The sequence below is a fragment of the Triturus cristatus genome, chromosome 4_1 (genome assembly GCF_964204655.1).
Source record: "Triturus cristatus chromosome 4_1, aTriCri1.1, whole genome shotgun sequence".
NCBI lineage: Eukaryota > Metazoa > Chordata > Amphibia > Caudata > Salamandridae > Triturus > Triturus cristatus.
In genome coordinates, this window is record NC_140585.1 from 124285004 (window position 1) to 124310345 (window position 25342).

General features: G+C 38.9%; 23 non-coding genes across 23 annotated transcripts; all 23 read left to right on the top strand.

The window, feature by feature from the left end:
• Positions 1 to 347: 347 nt before the first annotated feature.
• Positions 348 to 420, top strand: TRNAK-CUU (transfer RNA lysine (anticodon CUU)). Its single transcript has one exon. It is a non-coding gene; the product is annotated as a tRNA-Lys (tRNA).
• Positions 421 to 1191: 771 nt separating this feature from the next.
• TRNAK-CUU (transfer RNA lysine (anticodon CUU)) lies at positions 1192 to 1264 on the top strand. The gene has a single exon. It is a non-coding gene; the product is annotated as a tRNA-Lys (tRNA).
• A 1189-nt stretch (positions 1265 to 2453) lies between these two features.
• On the top strand, positions 2454 to 2526 carry TRNAA-AGC (transfer RNA alanine (anticodon AGC)). Its single transcript has one exon. It is a non-coding gene; the product is annotated as a tRNA-Ala (tRNA).
• A 353-nt stretch (positions 2527 to 2879) lies between these two features.
• On the top strand, positions 2880 to 2952 carry TRNAK-CUU (transfer RNA lysine (anticodon CUU)). Its single transcript has one exon. It is a non-coding gene; the product is annotated as a tRNA-Lys (tRNA).
• A 1189-nt stretch (positions 2953 to 4141) lies between these two features.
• On the top strand, positions 4142 to 4214 carry TRNAA-AGC (transfer RNA alanine (anticodon AGC)). The gene has a single exon. It is a non-coding gene; the product is annotated as a tRNA-Ala (tRNA).
• Positions 4215 to 4567: 353 nt separating this feature from the next.
• On the top strand, positions 4568 to 4640 carry TRNAK-CUU (transfer RNA lysine (anticodon CUU)). The gene has a single exon. It is a non-coding gene; the product is annotated as a tRNA-Lys (tRNA).
• A 345-nt stretch (positions 4641 to 4985) lies between these two features.
• On the top strand, positions 4986 to 5058 carry TRNAA-AGC (transfer RNA alanine (anticodon AGC)). The gene has a single exon. It is a non-coding gene; the product is annotated as a tRNA-Ala (tRNA).
• Positions 5059 to 5411: 353 nt separating this feature from the next.
• On the top strand, positions 5412 to 5484 carry TRNAK-CUU (transfer RNA lysine (anticodon CUU)). Its single transcript has one exon. It is a non-coding gene; the product is annotated as a tRNA-Lys (tRNA).
• A 345-nt stretch (positions 5485 to 5829) lies between these two features.
• TRNAA-AGC (transfer RNA alanine (anticodon AGC)) lies at positions 5830 to 5902 on the top strand. The gene has a single exon. It is a non-coding gene; the product is annotated as a tRNA-Ala (tRNA).
• A 1197-nt stretch (positions 5903 to 7099) lies between these two features.
• TRNAK-CUU (transfer RNA lysine (anticodon CUU)) lies at positions 7100 to 7172 on the top strand. Its single transcript has one exon. It is a non-coding gene; the product is annotated as a tRNA-Lys (tRNA).
• Positions 7173 to 12995: 5823 nt separating this feature from the next.
• On the top strand, positions 12996 to 13068 carry TRNAK-CUU (transfer RNA lysine (anticodon CUU)). The gene has a single exon. It is a non-coding gene; the product is annotated as a tRNA-Lys (tRNA).
• Positions 13069 to 13839: 771 nt separating this feature from the next.
• TRNAK-CUU (transfer RNA lysine (anticodon CUU)) lies at positions 13840 to 13912 on the top strand. The gene has a single exon. It is a non-coding gene; the product is annotated as a tRNA-Lys (tRNA).
• Positions 13913 to 14257: 345 nt separating this feature from the next.
• On the top strand, positions 14258 to 14330 carry TRNAA-AGC (transfer RNA alanine (anticodon AGC)). Its single transcript has one exon. It is a non-coding gene; the product is annotated as a tRNA-Ala (tRNA).
• Positions 14331 to 14683: 353 nt separating this feature from the next.
• On the top strand, positions 14684 to 14756 carry TRNAK-CUU (transfer RNA lysine (anticodon CUU)). Its single transcript has one exon. It is a non-coding gene; the product is annotated as a tRNA-Lys (tRNA).
• A 345-nt stretch (positions 14757 to 15101) lies between these two features.
• On the top strand, positions 15102 to 15174 carry TRNAA-AGC (transfer RNA alanine (anticodon AGC)). Its single transcript has one exon. It is a non-coding gene; the product is annotated as a tRNA-Ala (tRNA).
• A 353-nt stretch (positions 15175 to 15527) lies between these two features.
• Positions 15528 to 15600, top strand: TRNAK-CUU (transfer RNA lysine (anticodon CUU)). The gene has a single exon. It is a non-coding gene; the product is annotated as a tRNA-Lys (tRNA).
• A 1615-nt stretch (positions 15601 to 17215) lies between these two features.
• On the top strand, positions 17216 to 17288 carry TRNAK-CUU (transfer RNA lysine (anticodon CUU)). Its single transcript has one exon. It is a non-coding gene; the product is annotated as a tRNA-Lys (tRNA).
• Positions 17289 to 20585: 3297 nt separating this feature from the next.
• On the top strand, positions 20586 to 20658 carry TRNAK-CUU (transfer RNA lysine (anticodon CUU)). The gene has a single exon. It is a non-coding gene; the product is annotated as a tRNA-Lys (tRNA).
• A 771-nt stretch (positions 20659 to 21429) lies between these two features.
• TRNAK-CUU (transfer RNA lysine (anticodon CUU)) lies at positions 21430 to 21502 on the top strand. The gene has a single exon. It is a non-coding gene; the product is annotated as a tRNA-Lys (tRNA).
• Positions 21503 to 21847: 345 nt separating this feature from the next.
• On the top strand, positions 21848 to 21920 carry TRNAA-AGC (transfer RNA alanine (anticodon AGC)). The gene has a single exon. It is a non-coding gene; the product is annotated as a tRNA-Ala (tRNA).
• Positions 21921 to 22273: 353 nt separating this feature from the next.
• TRNAK-CUU (transfer RNA lysine (anticodon CUU)) lies at positions 22274 to 22346 on the top strand. The gene has a single exon. It is a non-coding gene; the product is annotated as a tRNA-Lys (tRNA).
• Positions 22347 to 22691: 345 nt separating this feature from the next.
• On the top strand, positions 22692 to 22764 carry TRNAA-AGC (transfer RNA alanine (anticodon AGC)). The gene has a single exon. It is a non-coding gene; the product is annotated as a tRNA-Ala (tRNA).
• Positions 22765 to 23117: 353 nt separating this feature from the next.
• On the top strand, positions 23118 to 23190 carry TRNAK-CUU (transfer RNA lysine (anticodon CUU)). The gene has a single exon. It is a non-coding gene; the product is annotated as a tRNA-Lys (tRNA).
• Positions 23191 to 25342: the final 2152 nt, after the last annotated feature.

The window sequence follows — 25342 nt, forward strand, 5'->3', positions numbered from 1 at the left end:
AATTTACATACATTTTACTTTTTAACTTGTAATTGCCATGGTTGTTGCAGAATAAGAACAGAAAAGTCACAGATGGCTTTCAAATTTGGTGTCATTATAACAACTAAAGTGGTTTAATCAAAAGTGTTTAGGTATTCTATAGCACGTGAGAGGAATTTGATTTCTTATGCAATCTCAAAATGAAAATTTCACACCTTCCATTTTCATTTCGTCTTATTTTACTTGACATTCTTTCCTCTGAAGGATGTATAAAAGTGAAGTTCCTTGCAAAACAAGAGCAGAGGAATATCCAGAAACGGTTTTCCTTAATAAAAAATGATGAGACTGCATAGCATATTTAAGTGGGAGCCCGGCTAGCTCAGTCGGTAGAGCATGAGACTCTTAATCTCAGGGTCGTGGGTTCGAGCCCCACGTTGGGCGAAAACGAGTATTTTTTGCTGGATGATAGCATTGGCTCTCATAATATGGTGATTAATCTTGCATTGGACATGCACTAACTCCTAAAAATTGTATCTCCCTTGGTTACTCATTCATGAGAAATGTATCTCCAAGATTAGGTAGGGCCTGAGTCTAGGTTAACATACAGTGATATCACTCCTATTCAAGTACTAAACATGCCAACCTGAAGTGTAAAACATCCCCTAGGTGTAGTTAAGGCATCAGTTAGGAGTGAACTGAACACTCATGTTATGGGCAATTAGACTTAAAATAAAGTGTGGACAGCAGTAACGTTACTTTTGAAATGTGATGCTGAGTGAGCACACAGGGGAATTAGCTCAAATTGTAGAGTGCTCGCTTAGCATGCGAGAGGTAGCGGGATCGATGCCCGCATTCTCCATTCTAAAATTTGCATACATTTTACTTTTTAACTTGTAATTGCCATGGTTGTTGCAGAGTAAGAACAGAAAAGTCACAGATGGCTTTCAAATTTGGTGTCATTATAACAACTAAAGTGGTTTAATCAAAAGTGTTTAGGTATTCTATAGCACGTGGGAGGAATTTGATTTCTTATGCAATCTCAAAATGAAAATTTCACACCTTCCATTTTCATTTCGTCTTATTTTACTTGACATTCTTTCCTCTGAAGGATGTATAAAAGTGAAGTTCCTTGCAAAACAAGAGCAGAGGAATATCCAGAAACAGTTTTCCTTAATAAAAAATGATGAGTCTGCATACCATATTTAAGTGGGAGCCCGGCTAGCTCAGTCGGTAGAGCATGAGACTCTTAATCTCAGGGTCGTGGGTTCGAGCCCCACGTTGGGCGAAAACGAGTATTTTTTGCTGGATGATAGCATTGGCTCTCATAATATGGTGATTAATCTTGCATTAGACATGCACTAACTCCTAAAAATTGTATCTCCCTTGGTTACTCATTCATGAGAAATGTATCTCCAAGATTAGGTAGGGCCTGAGTCTAGGTTAACATACAGTGATATCACTCCTAGTCAAGTACTAAACATGCCAACCTGAAGTGTAAAACATCCCCTAGGTGTAGTTAAGGCATCAGTTAGGAGTGAACTGAACACTCATGTTATGGGCAATTAGACTTAAAATAAAGTGTGGACAGCAGTAACGTTACTTTTGAAATGTGATGCTGAGTGAGCACACAGGGGAATTAGCTCAAATGGTAGAGCGCTCGCTTAGCATGCGAGAGGTAGCGGGATTGATGCCCGCATTCTCCATTCTAAAATTTGCATACATTTTACTTTTTAACTTGTAATTGCCATGGTTGTTGCAGAGTAAGAACAGAAAAGTCACAGATGGCTTTCAAATTTGGTGTCATTATAACAACTAAAGTGGTTTAATCAAAAGTGTTTAGGTATTCTATAGCACGTGAGAGGAATTTGATTTCTTATGCAATCTCAAAATGAAAATTTCACACCTTCCATTTTCATTTCGTCTTATTTTAATTGACATTCTTTCCTCTGAAGGATGTATAAAAGTGAAGTTCCTTGCAAAACAAGAGCAGAGGAATATCCAGAAACAGTTTTCCTTAATAAAAAATGATGAGTCTGCATACCATATTTAAGTGGGAGCCCTGCTAGCTCAGTCGGTAGAGCATGAGACTCTTAATCTCAGGGTCGTGGGTTCGAGCCCCACGTTGGGCGAAAACGAGTATTTTTTGCTGGATGATAGCATTGGCTCTCATAATATGGTGATTAATCTTGCATTAGACATGCACTAACTCCTAAAAATTGTATCTCCCTTGGTTACTCATTCATGAGAAATGTATCTCCAAGATTAGGTAGGGCCTGAGTCTAGGTTAACATACAGTGATATCACTCCTATTCAAGTACTAAACATGCCAACCTGAAGTGTAAAACATCCCCTAGGTGTAGTTAAGGCATCAGTTAGGAGTGAACTGAACACTCATGTTATGGGTAATTAGACTTAAAATAAAGTGTGGACAGCAGTAAGGTTACTTTTGAAATGTGATGCTGAGTTAGCACACAGGGGAATTAGCTCAAATGGTAGAGCGCTCGCTTAGCATGCGAGAGGTAGCGGGATCGATGCCCGCATTCTCCATTCTAAAATTTGCATACATTTTACTTTTTAACTTGTAATTGCCATGGTTGTTGCAGAGTAAGAACAAAAAAGTCACAGATGGCTTTCAAATTTGGTGTCATTATAACAACTAAAGTGGTTTAATCAAAAGTGTTTAGGTATTCTATAGCACGTGAGAGGAATTTGATTTCTTATGCAATCTCAAAATGAAAATTTCACACCTTCCATTTTCATTTCGTCTTATTTTACTTGACATTCTTTCCTCTGAAGGATGTATAAAAGTGAAGTTCCTTGCAAAACAAGAGCAGAGGAATATCCAGAAACGGTTTTCCTTAATAAAAAATGATGAGTCTGCACACCATATTTAAGTGGGAGCCCGGCTAGCTCAGTCGGTAGAGCATGAGACTCTTAATCTCAGGGTCGTGGGTTCGAGCCCCACGTTGGGCGAAAACGAGTATTTTTTGCTGGATGATTGCATTGGCTCTCATAATATGGTGATTAATCTTGCATTAGACATGCACTAACTCCTAAAAATTGTATCTCCCTTGGTTACTCATTCATGAGAAATGTATCTCCAAGATTAGGTAGGGCCTGAGTCTAGGTTAACATACAGTGATATCACTCCTAGTCAAGTACTAAACATGCCAACCTGAAGTGTAAAACATCCCCTAGGTGTAGTTAAGGCATCAGTTAGGAGTGAACTGAACACTCATGTTATGGGCAATTAGACTTAAAATAAAGTGTGGACAGCAGTAACGTTACTTTTGAAATGTGATGCTGAGTGAGCACACAGGGGAATTAGCTCAAATGGTAGAGCGCTCGCTTAGCATGCGAGAGGTAGCGGGATTGATGCCCGCATTCTCCATTCTAAAATTTGCATACATTTTACTTTTTAACTTGTAATTGCCATGGTTGTTGCAGAGTAAGAACAGAAAAGTCACAGATGGCTTTCAAATTTGGTGTCATTATAACAACTAAAGTGGTTTAATCAAAAGTGTTTAGGTATTCTATAGCACGTGAGAGGAATTTGATTTCTTATGCAATCTCAAAATGAAAATTTCACACCTTCCATTTTCATTTCGTCTTATTTTAATTGACATTCTTTCCTCTGAAGGATGTATAAAAGTGAAGTTCCTTGCAAAACAAGAGCAGAGGAATATCCAGAAACAGTTTTCCTTAATAAAAAATGATGAGTCTGCATACCATATTTAAGTGGGAGCCCTGCTAGCTCAGTCGGTAGAGCATGAGACTCTTAATCTCAGGGTCGTGGGTTCGAGCCCCACGTTGGGCGAAAACGAGTATTTTTTGCTGGATGATAGCATTGGCTCTCATAATATGGTGATTAATCTTGCATTAGACATGCACTAACTCCTAAAAATTGTATCTCCCTTGGTTACTCATTCATGAGAAATGTATCTCCAAGATTAGGTAGGGCCTGAGTCTAGGTTAACATACAGTGATATCACTCCTATTCAAGTACTAAACATGCCAACCTGAAGTGTAAAACATCCCCTAGGTGTAGTTAAGGCATCAGTTAGGAGTGAACTGAACACTCATGTTATGGGTAATTAGACTTAAAATAAAGTGTGGACAGCAGTAAGGTTACTTTTGAAATGTGATGCTGAGTTAGCACACAGGGGAATTAGCTCAAATGGTAGAGCGCTCGCTTAGCATGCGAGAGGTAGCGGGATCGATGCCCGCATTCTCCATTCTAAAATTTGCATACATTTTACTTTTTAACTTGTAATTGCCATGGTTGTTGCAGAGTAAGAACAAAAAAGTCACAGATGGCTTTCAAATTTGGTGTCATTATAACAACTAAAGTGGTTTAATCAAAAGTGTTTAGGTATTCTATAGCACGTGAGAGGAATTTGATTTCTTATGCAATCTCAAAATGAAAATTTCACACCTTCCATTTTCATTTCGTCTTATTTTACTTGACATTCTTTCCTCTGAAGGATGTAAAAAAGTGAAGTTCCTTGCAAAACAAGAGCAGAGGAATATCCAGAAACGGTTTTCATTAATAAAAAATGATGAGTCTGCATACCATATTTAAGTGGGAGCCCGGCTAGCTCAGTCGGTAGAGCATGAGACTCTTAATCTCAGGGTCGTGGGTTCGAGCCCCACGTTGGGCAAAAACGAGTATTTTTTGCTGGATGATTGCATTGGCTCTCATAATATGGTGATTAATCTTGCATTAGACATGCACTAACTCCTAAAAATTGTATCTCCCTTGGTTACTCATTCATGAGAAATGTATCTCCAAGATTAGGTAGGGCCTGAGTCTAGGTTAACATACAGTGATATCACTCCTATTCAAGTACTAAACATGCCAACCTGAAGTGTAAAACATCCCCTAGGTGTAGTTAAGGCATCAGTTAGGAGTGAACTGAACACTCATGTTATGGGCAATTAGACTTAAAATAAAGTGTGGACAGCAGTAACGTTACTTTTGAAATGTGATGCTGAGTGAGCACACAGGGGAATTAGCTCAAATGGTAGAGCGCTCGCTTAGCATGCGAGAGGTAGCGGGATCGATGCCCGCATTCTCCATTCTAAAATTTGCATACGTTTTACTTTTTAACTTGTAATTGCCATGGTTGTTGCAGAGTAAGAACAGAAAAGTCACAGATGGCTTTCAAATTTGGTGTCATTATAACAACTAAAGTGGTTTAATCAAAAGTGTTTAGGTATTCTATAGCACGTGAGAGGAATTTGATTTCTTATGCAATCTCAAAATGAAAATTTCACACCTTCCATTTTCATTTCGTCTTATTTTACTTGACATTCTTTCCTCTGAAGGATGTATAAAAGTGAAGTTCCTTGCAAAACAAGAGCAGAGGAATATCCAGAAACGGTTTTCCTTAATAAAAAATGATGAGTCTGCACACCATATTTAAGTGGGAGCCCGGCTAGCTCAGTCGGTAGAGCATGAGACTCTTAATCTCAGGGTCGTGGGTTCGAGCCCCACGTTGGGCGAAAACGAGTATTTTTTGCTGGATGATTGCATTGGCTCTCATAATATGGTGATTAATCTTGCATTAGACATGCACTAACTCCTAAAAATTGTATCTCCCTTGGTTACTCATTCATGAGAAATGTATCTCCAAGATTAGGTAGGGCCTGAGTCTAGGTTAACATACAGTGATATCACTCCTATTCAAGTACTAAACATGCCAACCTGAAGTGTAAAACATCCCCTAGGTGTAGTTAAGGCATCAGTTAGGAGTGAACTGAACACTCATGTTATGGGCAATTAGACTTAAAATAAAGTGTGGACAGCAGTAACGTTACTTTTGAAATGTGATGCTGAGTGAGCACACAGGGGAATTAGCTCAAATGGTAGAGCGCTCGCTTAGCATGCGAGAGGTAGCGGGATCGATGCCCGCATTCTCCATTCTAAAATTTGCATACATTTTACTTTTTAACTTGTAATTGCCATGGTTGTTGTAGAGTAAGAACAGAAAAGTCACAGATGGCTTTCAAATTTGGTGTCATTATAACAACTAAAGTGGTTTAATCAAAAGTGTTTAGGTATTCTATAGCACGTGAGAGGAATTTGATTTCTTATGCAATCTCAAAATGAAAATTTCACACCTTCCATTTTCATTTCGTCTTATTTTACTTGACATTCTTTCCTCTGAAGGATGTATAAAAGTGAAGTTCCTTGCAAAACAAGAGCAGAGGAATATCCAGAAACGGTTTTCCTTAATAAAAAATGATGAGTCTGCACACCATATTTAAGTGGGTGCCCGGCTAGCTCAGTCTGTAGAGCATGAGACTCTTAATCTCAGGGTCGTGGGTTCGAGCCTCACGTTGGGCGAAAATAAGTATTTTTTGCTGGATGATTGCATTGGCTCTCATAATATGGTGATTATTCTTGCATTAGACATGCACTAACTCCTAAAAATTGTATCTCCCTTGGTTACTCATTCATGAGAAATGTATCTCCAAGATTAGGTAGGGCCTGAGTCTAGGTTAACATACAGTGATATCACTCCTATTCAAGTACTAAACATGCCAACCTGAAGTGTAAAACATCCCCTAGGTGTAGTTAAGGCATCAGTTAGGAGTGAACTGAACACTCATGTTATGGGCAATTAGACTTAAAATAAAGTGTGGACAGCAGTAACGTTACTTTTGAAATGTGATGCTGAGTGAGCACACAGGGGAATTAGCTCAAATGGTAGAGCGCGCGCTTAGCATGTGAGAGGTAGCGGGATTGATGCCCGCATTCTCCATTCTAAAATTTGCATACATTTTACTTTTTAACTTGTAATTGCCATGGTTGTTGCAGAGTAAGAACAGAAAAGTCACAGATGGCTTTTAAATTTGGTGTCATTATAACAACTAAAGTGGTTTAATCAAAAGTGTTTAGGTCTTCTATAGCACGTGAGAGGAATTTGATTTCTTATGCAATCTCAAAATGAAAATTTCACACCTTCCATTTTCATTTCGTCTTATTTTACTTGACATTCTTTCCTCTGAAGGATGTATAAAAGTGAAGTTCCTTGCAAAACAAGAGCAGAGGAATATCCAGAAACAGTTTTCCTTAATAAAAAATGATGAGTCTGCATAACATATTTAAGTGGGAGCCCGGCTAGCTCAGTCGGTAGAGCATGAGACTCTTAATCTCAGGGTCGTGGGTTCGAGCCCCACGTTGGGCGAAAACGAGTATTTTTTGCTGGATGATTGCATTGGCTCTCATAATATGGTGATTAATCTTGCATTAGACATGCACTAACTCCTAAAAATTGTATCTCCCTTGATTACTCATTCATGAGAAATGTATCTCCAAGATTAGGTAGGGCCTGAGTCTAGGTTAACATACAGTGATATCACTCCTATTCAAGTACTAAACAGGCCAACCTGAAGTGTAAAACATCCCCTAGGTGTAGTTAAGGCATCAGTTAGGAGTGAACGGAACACTCATGTTATGGGCAATTAGACTTGAAATAAAGTGTGGACAGCAGTAACGTTACTTTTGAAATGTGATGCTGAGTGAGCACGCAGGGGAATTAGCTCAAATGGTAGGGCGCTCGCTTAGCATGTGAGAGGTAGCGGGATTGATGACCGCGTTCTCCATTCTAAAATTTGCATAAATTTTACATTTTAACTTGTAATTGCCATAGTTGTTGCAGAGTAAGAACAGAAAAATCACAGATGGCTTTCAAATTTGGTGTCATTATAACAACTAAAGTGGTTTAATCAAAAGTGTTTAGGTATTCTATAGCACATGAGAGGAATTTGATTTCTTATGCAATCTCAAAATGAAAATTTCCCAACTTCCTTTTTCATTTCGTCTTATTTTACTTGACATTCTTTCCTCTGAAGGATGAATAAAAGTGAAGTTCCTTGCAAACAAGAGCAGAGGAATTTCCAGAAACGGTTTTCCTTAATAAAAAATGATGAGTCTGCATACCATATTGAAGTGGGAGCCCGGCTAGCTCGGTCGGTAGAGCATAAGACTCTTAATCTCATGGTCGTGGGTTGGAGCCCTAGTTGTGCGAAAACGAGTATTTTTTGCTGGATTATTGCATTGGCTCGCATAATATGGTGATTAATCTTGCATTAGACATGCACTAACTCCTAAAAATTGTATCTCCCTTGGTTACTCATTCATGAGAAATGTATCTCCAAGATTAGGTAGGGCCTGAGTCTAGGTTAACGCACAGTGATATCACTCCTATTCAAGTACTAAACAGGCCAACCTGAAGTGTAAAACATCCCCTAGGTGTAGTTAAGGCATCAGTTAGGAGTGAACTGAACACTCATGTTATGGGCAATTAGACTTGAAATAAAGTGTGGACAGCAGTAACGTTACTTTTGAAATGTGATGCTGAGTGAGCACGCAGGGGAATTAGCTCAAATGGTAGGGCGCTCGCTTAGCATGCGAGAGGTAGCGGGATCGATGACCGCGTTCTCCATTCTAAAATTTGCATAAATTTTACATTTTAACTTGTAATTGCCATGGTTGTTGCAGAGTAAGAACAGAAAAATCACAGATGGCTTTCAAATTTGGTGTCATTATAACAACTAAAGTGGTTTAATCAAAAGTGTTTAGGTATTCTATAGCACGTGAGAGGAATTTGATTTCTTATGCAATCTCAAAATGAAAATTTCCCAACTTCCTTTTTCATTTCGTCTTATTTTACTTGACATTCTTTCCTCTGAAGGATGTATAAAAGTGAAGTTCCTTGCAAACAAGAGCAGAGGAATTTCCAGAAAAGGTTTTCCTTAATAAAAAATGATGAGTCTGCATACCATATTGAAGTGGGAGCCCGGCTAGCTCAGTCGGTAGAGCATAAGACTCTTAATCTCATGGTCGTGGGTTCGAGCCCTAGTTGTGCGAAAACGAGTATTTTTTGCTGGATTATTGCATTGGCTCGCATAATATGGTGATTAATCTTGCATTAGACATGCACTAACTCCTAAAAATTGTATCTCCCTTGGTTACTCATTCATGAGAAATGTATCTCCAAGATTAGGTAGGGCCTGAGTCTAGGTTAACATACAGTGATATCACTCCTATTCAAGTACTAAACAGGCCAACCTGAAGTGTAAAACATCCCCTAGGTGTAGTTAAGGCATCAGTTAGGAGTGAACTGAACACTCATGTTATGGGCAATTAGACTTGAAATAAAGTGTGGACAGCAGTAACGTTACTTTTGAAATGTGATGCTGAGTGAGCACGCAGGGGAATTAGCTCAAATGGTAGGGCGCTCGCTTAGCATGCGAGAGGTAGCGGGATCGTTGACCGCGTTCTCCATTCTAAAATTTGCATAAATTTTACATTTTAACTTGTAATTGCCATGGTTGTTGCAGAGTAAGAACAGAAAAATCACAGATGGCTTTCAAATTTGGTGTCATTATAACAACTAAAGTGGTTCAATCAAAAGTGTTTAGGTATTCTATAGCACGTGAGAGGAATTTTATTTCTTATGCAATCTCAAAATGAAAATTTCCCAACTTCCTTTTTCATTTCGTCTTATTTTACTTGACATTCTTTCCTCTGAAGGATGAATAAAAGTGAAGTTCCTTGCAAACAAGAGCAGAGGAATTTCCAGAAACGGTTTTCCTTAATAAAAAATGATGAGTCTGCATACCATATTGAAGTGGGAGCCCGGCTAGCTCGGTCGGTAGAGCATAAGACTCTTAATCTCATGGTCGTGGGTTGGAGCCCTAGTTGTGCGAAAACGAGTATTTTTTGCTGGATTATTGCATTGGCTCGCATAATATGGTGATTAATCTTGCATTAGACATGCACTAACTCCTAAAAATTGTATCTCCCTTGGTTACTCATTCATGAGAAATGTATCTCCAAGATTAGGTAGGGCCTGAGTCTAGGTTAACGCACAGTGATATCACTCCTATTCAAGTACTAAACAGGCCAACCTGAAGTGTAAAACATCCCCTAGGTGTAGTTAAGGCATCAGTTAGGAGTGAACTGAACACTCATGTTATGGGCAATTAGACTTGAAATAAAGTGTGGACAGCAGTAACGTTACTTTTGAAATGTGATGCTGAGTGAGCACGCAGGGGAATTAGCTCAAATGGTAGGGCGCTCGCTTAGCATGTGAGAGGTAGCGGGATTGATGACCGCGTTCTCCATTCTAAAATTTGCATAAATTTTACATTTTAACTTGTAATTGCCATAGTTGTTGCAGAGTAAGAACAGAAAAATCACAGATGGCTTTCAAATTTGGTGTCATTATAACAACTAAAGTGGTTTAATCAAAAGTGTTTAGGTATTCTATAGCACATGAGAGGAATTTGATTTCTTATGCAATCTCAAAATGAAAATTTCCCAACTTCCTTTTTCATTTCGTCTTATTTTACTTGACATTCTTTCCTCTGAAGGATGAATAAAAGTGAAGTTCCTTGCAAACAAGAGCAGAGGAATTTCCAGAAACGGTTTTCCTTAATAAAAAATGATGAGTCTGCATACCATATTGAAGTGGGAGCCCGGCTAGCTCGGTCGGTAGAGCATAAGACTCTTAATCTCATGGTCGTGGGTTGGAGCCCTAGTTGTGCGAAAACGAGTATTTTTTGCTGGATTATTGCATTGGCTCGCATAATATGGTGATTAATCTTGCATTAGACATGCACTAACTCCTAAAAATTGTATCTCCCTTGGTTACTCATTCATGAGAAATGTATCTCCAAGATTAGGTAGGGCCTGAGTCTAGGTTAACGCACAGTGATATCACTCCTATTCAAGTACTAAACAGGCCAACCTGAAGTGTAAAACATCCCCTAGGTGTAGTTAAGGCATCAGTTAGGAGTGAACTGAACACTCATGTTATGGGCAATTAGACTTGAAATAAAGTGTGGACAGCAGTAACGTTACTTTTGAAATGTGATGCTGAGTGAGCACGCAGGGGAATTAGCTCAAATGGTAGGGCGCTCGCTTAGCATGCGAGAGGTAGCGGGATCGATGACCGTGTTCTCCATTCTAAAATTTGCATAAATTTTACATTTTAACTTGTAATTGCCATGGTTGTTGCAGAGTAAGAACAGAAAAATCACAGATGGCTTTCAAATTTGGTGTCATTATAACAACTAAAGTGGTTTAATCAAAAGTGTTTAGGTATTCTATAGCACGTGAGAGGAATTTGATTTCTTATGCAATCTCAAAATGAAAATTTCCCAACTTCCTTTTTCATTTCGTCTTATTTTACTTGACATTCTTTCCTCTGAAGGATGTATAAAAGTGAAGTTCCTTGCAAACAAGAGCAGAGGAATTTCCAGAAAAGGTTTTCCTTAATAAAAAATGATGAGTCTGCATACCATATTGAAGTGGGAGCCCGGCTAGCTCAGTCGGTAGAGCATAAGACTCTTAATCTCATGGTCGTGGGTTCGAGCCCTAGTTGTGCGAAAACGAGTATTTTTTGCTGGATTATTGCATTGGCTCGCATAATATGGTGATTAATCTTGCATTAGACATGCACTAACTCCTAAAAATTGTATCTCCCTTGGTTACTCATTCATGAGAAATGTATCTCCAAGATTAGGTAGGGCCTGAGTCTAGGTTAACATACAGTGATATCACTCCTATTCAAGTACTAAACAGGCCAACCTGAAGTGTAAAACATCCCCTAGGTGTAGTTAAGGCATCAGTTAGGAGTGAACTGAACACTCATGTTATGGGCAATTAGACTTGAAATAAAGTGTGGACAGCAGTAACGTTACTTTTGAAATGTGATGCTGAGTGAGCACGCAGGGGAATAAGCTCAAATGGTAGGGCGCTCGCTTAGCATGCGAGAGGTAGCGGGATCGTTGACCGCGTTCTCCATTCTAAAATTTGCATAAATTTTACATTTTAACTTGTAATTGCCATGGTTGTTGCAGAGTAAGAACAGAAAAATCACAGATGGCTTTCAAATTTGGTGTCATTATAACAACTAAAGTGGTTCAATCAAAAGTGTTTAGGTATTCTATAGCACGTGAGAGGAATTTTATTTCTTATGCAATCTCAAAATGAAAATTTCCCAACTTCCTTTTTCATTTCGTCTTATTTTACTTGACATTCTTTCCTCTGAAGGATGAATAAAAGTGAAGTTCCTTGCAAACAAGAGCAGAGGAATTTCCAGAAACGGTTTTCCTTAATAAAAAATGATGAGTCTGCATACCATATTGAAGTGGGAGCCCGGCTAGCTCGGTCGGTAGAGCATAAGACTCTTAATCTCATGGTCGTGGGTTGGAGCCCTAGTTGTGCGAAAACGAGTATTTTTTGCTGGATTATTGCATTGGCTCGCATAATATGGTGATTAATCTTGCATTAGACATGCACTAACTCCTAAAAATTGTATCTCCCTTGGTTACTCATTCATGAGAAATGTATCTCCAAGATTAGGTAGGGCCTGAGTCTAGGTTAACGCACAGTGATATCACTCCTATTCAAGTACTAAACAGGCCAACCTGAAGTGTAAAACATCCCCTAGGTGTAGTTAAGGCATCAGTTAGGAGTGAACTGAACACTCATGTTATGGGCAATTAGACTTGAAATAAAGTGTGGACAGCAGTAACGTTACTTTTGAAATGTGATGCTGAGTGAGCACGCAGGGGAATTAGCTCAAATGGTAGGGCGCTCGCTTATCATGCGAGAGGTAGCGGGATCGATGACCGCGTTCTCCATTCTAAAATTTGCATAAATTTTACATTTTAACTTGTAATTGCCATGGTTGTTGCAGAGTAAGAACAGAAAAATCACAGATGGCTTTCAAATTTGGTGTCATTATAACAACTAAAGTGGTTTAATCAAAAGTGTTTAGGTATTCTATAGCACGTGAGAGGAATTTGATTTCTTATGCAATCTCAAAATGAAAATTTCACACCTTCCATTTTCATTTCGTCTTATTTTACTTGACATTCTTTCCTCTGAAGGATGTATAAAAGTGAAGTTCCTTGCAAAACAAGAGCAGAGGAATATCCAGAAACAGTTTTCCTTAATAAAAAATGATGAGTCTGCATACCATATTTAAGTGGGAGCCCGGCTAGCTCAGTCGGTAGAGCATGAGACTCTTAATCTCAGGGTCGTGGGTTCGAGCCCCACGTTGGGCGAAAACGAGTATTTTTTGCTGGATGATAGCATTGGCTCTCATAATATGGTGATTAATCTTGCATTAGACATGCACTAACTCCTAAAAATTGTATTTCCCTTGGTTACTCATTCATGAGAAATGTATCTCCAAGATTAGGTAGGGCCTGAGTCTAGGTTAACATACAGTGATATCACTCCTATTCAAGTACTAAACATGCCAACCTGAAGTGTAAAACATCCCCTAGGTGTAGTTAAGGCATCAGTTAGGAGTGAACTGAACACTCATGTTATGGGCAATTAGACTTAAAATAAAGTGTGGACAGCAGTAACGTTACTTTTGAAATGTGATGGTGAGTGAGCACACAGGGGAATTAGCTCAAATGGTAGAGCGCTCGCTTAGCATGCGATAGGTATCGGGATCGATGCCCGCATTCTCCATTCTAAAATTTGCATGCATTTTACTTTTTAACTTGTAATTGCCATGGTTGTTGCAGAGTAAGAACAGAAAAGTCACAGATGGCTTTCAAATTTGGTGTCATTATAACAACTAAAGTGGTTTAATCAAAAGTGTTTAGGTATTCTATAGCACGTGAGAGGAATTTGATTTCTTATGCAATCTCAAAATGAAAATTTCACACCTTCCATTTTCATTTCGTCTTATTTTACTTGACATTCTTTCCTCTGAAGGATGTATAAAAGTGAAGTTCCTTGCAAAACAAGAGCAGAGGAATATCCAGAAACAGTTTTCCTTAATAAAAAATGATGAGTCTGCATACCATATTTAAGTGGGAGCCCGGCTAGCTCAGTCGGTAGAGCATGAGACTCTTAATCTCAGGGTCGTGGGTTCGAGCCCCACGTTGGGCGAAAACGAGTATTTTTTGCTGGATGATAGCATTGGCTCTCATAATATGGTGATTAATCTTGCATTAGACATGCACTAACTCCTAAAAATTGTATCTCCCTTGGTTACTCATTCATGAGAAATGTATCTCCAAGATTAGGTAGGGCCTGAGTCTAGGTTAACATACAGTGATATCACTCCTAGTCAAGTACTAAACATGCCAACCTGAAGTGTAAAACGTCCCCTAGGTGTAGTTAAGGCATCAGTTAGGAGTGAACTGAACACTCATGTTATGGGCAATTAGACTTAAAATAAAGTGTGGACAGCAGTAACGTTACTTTTGAAATGTGATGCTGAGTGAGCATACAGGGGAATTAGCTCAAATGGTAGAGCGCTCGCTTAGCATGCGAGAGGTAGCGGGATCGATGCCCGCATTCTCCATTCTAAAATTTGCATGCATTTTACTTTTTAACTTGTAATTGCCATGGTTGTTGCAGAGTAAGAACAGAAAAGTCACAGATGGCTTTCAAATTTGGTGTCATTATAACAACTAAAGTGGTTTAATCAAAAGTGTTTAGGTATTCTATAGCACCTGAGAGGAATTTGATTTCTTATGCAATCTCAAAATGAAAATTTCACACCTTCCATTTTCATTTCGTCTTATTTTACTTGACATTCTTTCCTCTGAAGGATGTATAAAAGTGAAGTTCCTTGCAAAACAAGAGCAGAGGAATATCCAGAAACAGTTTTCCTTAATAAAAAATGATGAGTCTGCATACCATATTTAAGTGGGAGCCCGGCTAGCTCAGTCGGTAGAGCATGAGACTCTTAATCTCAGGGTCGTGGGTTCGAGCCCCACGTTGGGCGAAAACGAGTATTTTTTACGGGATGATAGCATTGGCTCTCATAATATGGTGATTAATCTTGCATTAGACATGCACTAACTCCTAAAAATTGTATCTCCCTTGGTTACTCATTCATGAGAAATGTATCTCCAAGATTAGGTAGGGCCTGAGTCTAGGTTAACATACAGTGATATCACTCCTATTCAAGTACTAAACATGCCAACCTGAAGTGTAAAACATCCCCTAGGTGTAGTTAAGGCATCAGTTAGGAGTGAACTGAACACTCATGTTATGGGCAATTAGACTTAAAATAAAGTGTGGACAGCAGTAACGTTACTTTTGAAATGTGATGCTGAGTGAGCACACAGGGGAATTAGCTCAAATGGTAGAGCGCTCGCTTAGCATGCGAGAGGTAGCGGGATCGATGCCCGCATTCTCCATTCTAAAATTTGCATACATTTTACTTTTTAACTTGTAATTGCCATGGTTGTTGCAGAGTAAGAACAGAAAAGTCACAGATGGCTTTCAAATTTGGTGTCATTATAACAACTAAAGTGGTTTAATCAAAAGTGTTTAGGTATTCTATAGCACGTGAGAGGAATTTGATTTCTTATGCAATCTCAAAATGAAAATTTCACACCTTCCATTTTCATTTCGTCTTATTTTACTTGACATTCTTTCCTCTGAAGGATGTATAAAAGTGAAGTTCCTTGCAAAACAAGAGCAGAGGAATATCCAGAAACAGTTTTCCTTAATAAAAAATGATGAGTCTGCATACCATATTTAAGTGGGAGCCCGGCTAGCTCAGTCGGTAGAGCATGAGACTCTTAATCTCAGGGTCGTGGGTTCGAGCCCCACGTTGGGCGAAAACGAGTATTTTTTGCTGGATGATAGCATTGGCTCTCATAATATGGTGATTAATCTTGCATTAGACATGCACTAACTCCTAAAAATTGTATCTCCCTTGGTTACTCATTCATGAGAAATGTATCTCCAAGATTAGGTAGGGCCTGAGTCTAGGTTAACATACAGTGATATCACTCCTATTCAAGTACTAAACATGCCAACCTGAAGTGTAAAACATCCCCTAGGTGTAGTTAAGGCATCAGTTAGGAGTGAACTGAACACTCATGTTATGGGCAATTAGACTTAAAATAAAGTGTGGACAGCAGTAACGTTACTTTTGAAATGTGATGCTGAGTGAGCACACAGGGGAATTAGCTCAAATGGTAGAGCGCTCGCTTAGCATGCGAGAGGTAGCGGGATTGATGCCCGCATTCTCCATTCTAAAATTTGCATACATTTTACTTTTTAACTTGTAATTGCCATGGTTGTTGCAGAGTAAGAACAGAAAAGTCACAGATGGCTTTCAAATTTGGTGTCATTAGAACAACTAAAGTGGTTTAATCAAAAGTGTTTAGGTATTCTATAGCACGTGAGAGGAATTTGATTTCTTATGCAATCTCAAAATGAAAATTTCACACCTTCCATTTTCATTTCGTCTTATTTTAATTGACATTCTTTCCTCTGAAGGATGTATAAAAGTGAAGTTCCTTGCAAAACAAGAGCAGAGGAATATCCAGAAACAGTTTTCCTTAATAAAAAATGATGAGTCTGCATACCATATTTAAGTGGGAGCCCTGCTAGCTCAGTCGGTAGAGCATGAGACTCTTAATCTCAGGGTCGTGGGTTCGAGCCCCACGTTGGGCAAAAACGAGTATTTTTTGCTGGATGATAGCATTGGCTCTCATAATATGGTGATTAATCTTGCATTAGACATGCACTAACTCCTAAAAATTGTATTTCCCTTGGTTACTCATTCATGAGAAATGTATCTCCAAGATTAGGTAGGGCCTGAGTCTAGGTTAACATACAGTGATATCACTCCTATTCAAGTACTAAACATGCCAACCTGAAGTGTAAAATATCCCCTAGGTGTAGTTAAGGCATCAGTTAGGAGTGAACTGAACACTCATGTTATGGGTAATTAGACTTAAAATAAAGTGTGGACAGCAGTAACGTTACTTTTGAAATGTGATGCTGAGTTAGCACACAGGGGAATTAGCTCAAATGGTAGAGCGCTCGCTTAGCATGCGAGAGGTAGCGGGATCGATGCCCGCGTTCTCCATTCTAAAATTTGCATACATTTTACTTTTTAACTTGTAATTGCCATGGTTGTTGCAGAGTAAGAACAAAAAAGTCACAGATGGCTTTCAAATTTGGTGTCATTATAACAACTAAAGTGGTTTAATCAAAAGTGTTTAGGTATTCTATAGCACGTGAGAGGAATTTGATTTCTTATGCAATCTCAAAATGAAAATTTCACACCTTCCATTTTCATTTCGTCTTATTTTACTTGACATTCTTTCCTCTGAAGGATGTAAAAAAGTGAAGTTCCTTGCAAAACAAGAGCAGAGGAATATCCAGAAACGGTTTTCATTAATAAAAAATGATGAGTCTGCATACCATATTTAAGTGGGAGCCCGGCTAGCTCAGTCGGTAGAGCATGAGACTCTTAATCTCAGGGTCGTGGGTTCGAGCCCCACGTTGGGCAAAAACGAGTATTTTTTGCTGGATGATTGCATTGGCTCTCATAATATGGTGATTAATCTTGCATTAGACATGCACTAACTCCTAAAAATTGTATCTCCCTTGGTTACTCATTCATGAGAAATGTATCTCCAAGATTAGGTAGGGCCTGAGTCTAGGTTAACGCACAGTGATATCACTCCTATTCAAGTACTAAACAGGCCAACCTGAAGTGTAAAACATCCCCTAGGTGTAGTTAAGGCATCAGTTAGGAGTGAACGGAACACTCATGTTATGGGCAATTAGACTTGAAATAAAGTGTGGACAGCAGTAACGTTACTTTTGAAATGTGATGCTGAGTGAGCACGCAGGGGAATTAGCTCAAATGGTAGGGCGCTCGCTTAGCATGTGAGAGGTAGCGGGATTGATGACCGCGTTCTCCATTCTAAAATTTGCATAAATTTTACATTTTAACTTGTAATTGCCATAGTTGTTGCAGAGTAAGAACAGAAAAATCACAGATGGCTTTCAAATTTGGTGTCATTATAACAACTAAAGTGGTTTAATCAAAAGTGTTTAGGTATTCTATAGCACATGAGAGGAATTTGATTTCTTATGCAATCTCAAAATGAAAATTTCCCAACTTCCTTTTTCATTTCGTCTTATTTTACTTGACATTCTTTCCTCTGAAGGATGAATAAAAGTGAAGTTCCTTGCAAACAAGAGCAGAGGAATTTCCAGAAACGGTTTTCCTTAATAAAAAATGATGAGTCTGCATACCATATTGAAGTGGGAGCCCGGCTAGCTCGGTCGGTAGAGCATAAGACTCTTAATCTCATGGTCGTGGGTTGGAGCCCTAGTTGTGCGAAAACGAGTATTTTTTGCTGGATTATTGCATTGGCTCGCATAATATGGTGATTAATCTTGCATTAGACATGCACTAACTCCTAAAAATTGTATCTCCCTTGGTTACTCATTCATGAGAAATGTATCTCCAAGATTAGGTAGGGCCTGAGTCTAGGTTAACGCACAGTGATATCACTCCTATTCAAGTACTAAACAGGCCAACCTGAAGTGTAAAACATCCCCTAGGTGTAGTTAAGGCATCAGTTAGGAGTGAACTGAACACTCATGTTATGGGCAATTAGACTTGAAATAAAGTGTGGACAGCAGTAACGTTACTTTTGAAATGTGATGCTGAGTGAGCACGCAGGGGAATTAGCTCAAATGGTAGGGCGCTCGCTTAGCATGCGAGAGGTAGCGGGATCGATGACCGCGTTCTCCATTCTAAAATTTGCATAAATTTTACATTTTAACTTGTAATTGCCATGGTTGTTGCAGAGTAAGAACAGAAAAATCACAGATGGCTTTCAAATTTGGTGTCATTATAACAACTAAAGTGGTTTAATCAAAAGTGTTTAGGTATTCTATAGCACGTGAGAGGAATTTGATTTCTTATGCAATCTCAAAATGAAAATTTCCCAACTTCCTTTTTCATTTCGTCTTATTTTACTTGACATTCTTTCCTCTGAAGGATGTATAAAAGTGAAGTTCCTTGCAAACAAGAGCAGAGGAATTTCCAGAAAAGGTTTTCCTTAATAAAAAATGATGAGTCTGCATACCATATTGAAGTGGGAGCCCGGCTAGCTCAGTCGGTAGAGCATAAGACTCTTAATCTCATGGTCGTGGGTTCGAGCCCTAGTTGTGCGAAAACGAGTATTTTTTGCTGGATTATTGCATTGGCTCGCATAATATGGTGATTAATCTTGCATTAGACATGCACTAACTCCTAAAAATTGTATCTCCCTTGGTTACTCATTCATGAGAAATGTATCTCCAAGATTAGGTAGGGCCTGAGTCTAGGTTAACATACAGTGATATCACTCCTATTCAAGTACTAAACAGGCCAACCTGAAGTGTAAAACATCCCCTAGGTGTAGTTAAGGCATCAGTTAGGAGTGAACTGAACACTCATGTTATGGGCAATTAGACTTGAAATAAAGTGTGGACAGCAGTAACGTTACTTTTGAAATGTGATGCTGAGTGAGCACGCAGGGGAATTAGCTCAAATGGTAGGGCGCTCGCTTAGCATGCGAGAGGTAGCGGGATCGTTGACCGCGTTCTCCATTCTAAAATTTGCATAAATTTTACATTTTAACTTGTAATTGCCATGGTTGTTGCAGAGTAAGAACAGAAAAATCACAGATGGCTTTCAAATTTGGTGTCATTATAACAACTAAAGTGGTTCAATCAAAAGTGTTTAGGTATTCTATAGCACGTGAGAGGAATTTTATTTCTTATGCAATCTGAAAATGAAAATTTCCCAACTTCCTTTTTCATTTCGTCTTATTTTACTTGACATTCTTTCCTCTGAAGGATGAATAAAAGTGAAGTTCCTTGCAAACAAGAGCAGAGGAATTTCCAGAAACGGTTTTCCTTAATAAAAAATGATGAGTCTGCATACCATATTGAAGTGGGAGCCCGGCTAGCTCGGTCGGTAGAGCATAAGACTCTTAATCTCATGGTCGTGGGTTGGAGCCCTAGTTGTGCGAAAACGAGTATTTTTTGCTGGATTATTGCATTGGCTCGCATAATATGGTGATTAATCTTGCATTAGACATGCACTAACTCCTAAAAATTGTATCTCCCTTGGTTACTCATTCATGAGAAATGTATCTCCAAGATTAGGTAGGGCCTGAGTCTAGGTTAACGCACAGTGATATCACTCCTATTCAAGTACTAAACAGGCCAACCTGAAGTGTAAAACATCCCCTAGGTGTAGTTAAGGCATCAGTTAGGAGTGAACTGAACACTCATGTTATGGGCAATTAGACTTGAAATAAAGTGTGGACAGCAGTAACGTTACTTTTGAAATGTGATGCTGAGTGAGCACGCAGGGGAATTAGCTCAAATGGTAGGGCGCTCGCTTAGCATGCGAGAGGTAGCGGGATCGATGACCGCGTTCTCCATTCTAAAATTTGCATAAATTTTACATTTTAACTTGTAATTGCCATGGTTGTTGCAGAGTAAGAACAGAAAAATCACAGATGGCTTTCAAATTTGGTGTCATTATAACAACTAAAGTGGTTTAATCAAAAGTGTTTAGGTATTCTATAGCACGTGAGAGGAATTTGATTTCTTATGCAATCTCAAAATGAAAATTTCACACCTTCCATTTTCATTTCGTCTTATTTTACTTGACATTCTTTCCTCTGAAGGATGTATAAAAGTGAAGTTCCTTGCAAAACAAGAGCAGAGGAATATCCAGAAACAGTTTTCCTTAATAAAAAATGATGAGTCTGCATACCATATTTAAGTGGGAGCCCGGCTAGCTCAGTCGGTAGAGCATGAGACTCTTAATCTCAGGGTCGTGGGTTCGAGCCCCACGTTGGGCGAAAACGAGTATTTTTTGCTGGATGATAGCATTGGCTCTCATAATATGGTGATTAATCTTGCATTAGACATGCACTAACTCCTAAAAATTGTATTTCCCTTGGTTACTCATTCATGAGAAATGTATCTCCAAGATTAGGTAGGGCCTGAGTCTAGGTTAACATACAGTGATATCACTCCTATTCAAGTACTAAACATGCCAACCTGAAGTGTAAAACATCCCCTAGGTGTAGTTAAGGCATCAGTTAGGAGTGAACTGAACACTCATGTTATGGGCAATTAGACTTAAAATAAAGTGTGGACAGCAGTAACGTTACTTTTGAAATGTGATGGTGAGTGAGCACACAGGGGAATTAGCTCAAATGGTAGAGCGCTCGCTTAGCATGCGATAGGTAGCGGGATCGATGCCCGCATTCTCCATTCTAAAATTTGCATGCATTTTACTTTTTAACTTGTAATTGCCATGGTTGTTGCAGAGTAAGAACAGAAAAGTCACAGATGGCTTTCAAATTTGGTGTCATTATAACAACTAAAGTGGTTTAATCAAAAGTGTTTAGGTATTCTATAGCACGTGAGAGGAATTTGATTTCTTATGCAATCTCAAAATGAAAATTTCACACCTTCCATTTTCATTTCGTCTTATTTTACTTGACATTCTTTCCTCTGAAGGATGTATAAAAGTGAAGTTCCTTGCAAAACAAGAGCAGAGGAATATCCAGAAACAGTTTTCCTTAATAAAAAATGATGAGTCTGCATACCATATTTAAGTGGGAGCCCGGCTAGCTCAGTCGGTAGAGCATGAGACTCTTAATCTCAGGGTCGTGGGTTCGAGCCCCACGTTGGGCGAAAACGAGTATTTTTTGCTGGATGATAGCATTGGCTCTCATAATATGGTGATTAATCTTGCATTAGACATGCACTAACTCCTAAAAATTGTATCTCCCTTGGTTACTCATTCATGAGAAATGTATCTCCAAGATTAGGTAGGGCCTGAGTCTAGGTTAACATACAGTGATATCACTCCTAGTCAAGTACTAAACATGCCAACCTGAAGTGTAAAACGTCCCCTAGGTGTAGTTAAGGCATCAGTTAGGAGTGAACTGAACACTCATGTTATGGGCAATTAGACTTAAAATAAAGTGTGGACAGCAGTAACGTTACTTTTGAAATGTGATGCTGAGTGAGCATACAGGGGAATTAGCTCAAATGGTAGAGCGCTCGCTTAGCATGCGAGAGGTAGCGGGATCGATGCCCGCATTCTCCATTCTAAAATTTGCATGCATTTTACTTTTTAACTTGTAATTGCCATGGTTGTTGCAGAGTAAGAACAGAAAAGTCACAGATGGCTTTCAAATTTGGTGTCATTATAACAACTAAAGTGGTTTAATCAAAAGTGTTTAGGTATTCTATAGCACCTGAGAGGAATTTGATTTCTTATGCAATCTCAAAATGAAAATTTCACACCTTCCATTTTCATTTCGTCTTATTTTACTTGACATTCTTTCCTCTGAAGGATGTATAAAAGTGAAGTTCCTTGCAAAACAAGAGCAGAGGAATATCCAGAAACAGTTTTCCTTAATAAAAAATGATGAGTCTGCATACCATATTTAAGTGGGAGCCCGGCTAGCTCAGTCGGTAGAGCATGAGACTCTTAATCTCAGGGTCGTGGGTTCGAGCCCCACGTTGGGCGAAAACGAGTATTTTTTACGGGATGATAGCATTGGCTCTCATAATATGGTGATTAATCTTGCATTAGACATGCACTAACTCCTAAAAATTGTATCTCCCTTGGTTACTCATTCATGAGAAATGTATCTCCAAGATTAGGTAGGGCCTGAGTCTAGGTTAACATACAGTGATATCACTCCTATTCAAGTACTAAACATGCCAACCTGAAGTGTAAAACATCCCCTAGGTGTAGTTAAGGCATCAGTTAGGAGTGAACTGAACACTCATGTTATGGGCAATTAGACTTAAAATAAAGTGTGGACAGCAGTAACGTTACTTTTGAAATGTGATGCTGAGTGAGCACACAGGGGAATTAGCTCAAATGGTAGAGCGCTCGCTTAGCATGCGAGAGGTAGCGGGATCGATGCCCGCATTCTCCATTCTAAAATTTGCATACATTTTACTTTTTAACTTGTAATTGCCATGGTTGTTGCAGAGTAAGAACAGAAAAGTCACAGATGGCTTTCAAATTTGGTGTCATTATAACAACTAAAGTGGTTTAATCAAAAGTGTTTAGGTATTCTATAGCACGTGAGAGGAATTTGATTTCTTATGCAATCTCAAAATGAAAATTTCACACCTTCCATTTTCATTTCGTCTTATTTTACTTGACATTCTTTCCTCTGAAGGATGTATAAAAGTGAAGTTCCTTGCAAAACAAGAGCAGAGGAAAATCCAGAAACAGTTTTCCTTAATAAAAAATGATGAGTCTGCATACCATATTTAAGTGGGAGCCCGGCTAGCTCAGTCGGTAGAGCATGAGACTCTTAATCTCAGGGTCGTGGGTTCGAGCCCCACGTTGGGCGAAAACGAGTATTTTTTGCTGGATGATAGCATTGGCTCTCATAATATGGTGATTAATCTTGCATTAGACATGCACTAACTCCTAAAAATTGTATCTCCCTTGGTTACTCATTCATGAGAAATGTATCTCCAAGATTAGGTAGGGCCTGAGTCTAGGTTAACATACAGTGATATCACTCCTATTCAAGTACTAAACAGGCCAACCTGAAGTGTAAAACATCCCCTAGGTGTAGTTAAGGCATCAGTTAGGAGTGAACGGAGCACTCATGTTATGGTTAATTATACTTGAAATAAAGTGTGGACAGCAGTAACGTTACTTTTGAAATGTGATGCTGAGTGAGCACGCAGGGGAATTAGCTCAAATAGTAGGGCGCTCGCTTAGCATGTAAAAGGTAGCGTGATCGATGCCCGCATTCTCCATTCTAAAATTTGCATAAATTTTACTTTTTAACTTGTAATTGCCATGGTTGTTGCAGAGTAAGAACAGAAAAATCACAGATGGCTTTCAAATTTGGTGTCATTATAACGACTAAAGTGGTTTAATCAAAAGTGTTTAGGTATTCTAGAGCACGTGAGAGGAATTTGATTTCTTATGCAATCTCAAAATGAAAATTTCACACCTTCCATTTTGTCTTATTTTACTTGACATTTTTTCCTCTGAAGGATGTATAAAAGTGAAGTTCCTTGCAAACAAGAGCAGAGGAATATCCAGAAACGGTTTTCCTTAATAGAAAATGTTGAGTCTGCATACTGTATTGAATTGGGAGCCTGGCTAGCTCAGTTGGTAGAGCATGAGACTCTTAATCTCAAGGTCGTGGGTTCGAGCCCCACGTTGGACAAAAACGAGTATTTTTTGCTGGATTATTGCATTGGCTCTCATAATATGGTGATTAATCTTGCAGTAGACATGCACTAACTCCTAAAAATTGTATCTCCCTTGGTTACTCATTCATGAGAAATGTATCTCCAAGATTAGGTAGGGCCTGAGTCTAGGTTAACACACAGTGATATCACTCCTATTCAAGTACTAAACAGGCCAACCTGAAGTGTAAAACATCCCCTAGGTGTAGTTAAGGCATCAGTTAGGAGTGAACTGAACACTCATGTTATGGGCAATTAGACTTGAAATAAAGTGTGGACAGCAGTAACGTTACTTTTGAAATGTGATGCTGAGTGAGCACGCAGGGGAATTAGCTCAAATGGTAGGGCGCTCGCTTAGCATGCGAGAGGTAGCGGGATCGATGACCGCGTTCTCCATTCTAAAATTTGCATAAATTTTACATTTTAACTTGTAATTGCCATAGTTGTTGCAGAGTAAGAACAGAAAAATCACAGATGGCTTTCAAATTTGGTGTCATTATAACAACTAAAGTGGTTTAATCAAAAGTGTTTAGGTATTCTATAGCACATGAGAGGAATTTGATTTCTTATGCAATCTCAAAATGAAAATTTCCCAACTTCCTTTTTCATTTCGTCTTATTTTACTTGACATTCTTTCCTCTGAAGGATGAATAAAAGTGAAGTTCCTTGCAAACAAGAGCAGAGGAATTTCCAGAAACGGTTTTCCTTAATAAAAAATGATGAGTCTGCATACCATATTGAAGTGGGAGCCCGGCTAGCTCGGTCGGTAGAGCATAAGACTCTTAATCTCATGGTCGTGGGTTGGAGCCCTAGTTGTGCGAAAACGAGTATTTTTTGCTGGATTATTGCATTGGCTCGCATAATATGGTGATTAATCTTGCATTAGACATGCACTAACTCCTAAAAATTGTATCTCCCTTGGTTACTCATTCATGAGAAATGTATCTCCAAGATTAGGTAGGGCCTGAGTCTAGGTTAACGCACAGTGATATCACTCCTATTCAAGTACTAAACAGGCCAACCTGAAGTGTAAAACATCCCCTAGGTGTAGTTAAGGCATCAGTTAGGAGTGAACTGAACACTCATGTTATGGGCAATTAGAGTTGAAATAAAGTGTGGACAGCAGTAACGTTACTTTTGAAATGTGATGCTGAGTGAGCACGCAGGGGAATTAGCTCAAATGGTAGGGCGCTCGCTTAGCATGCGAGAGGTAGCGGGATCGATGACCGCGTTCTCCATTCTAAAATTTGCATAAATTTTACATTTTAACTTGTAATTGCCATGGTTGTTGCA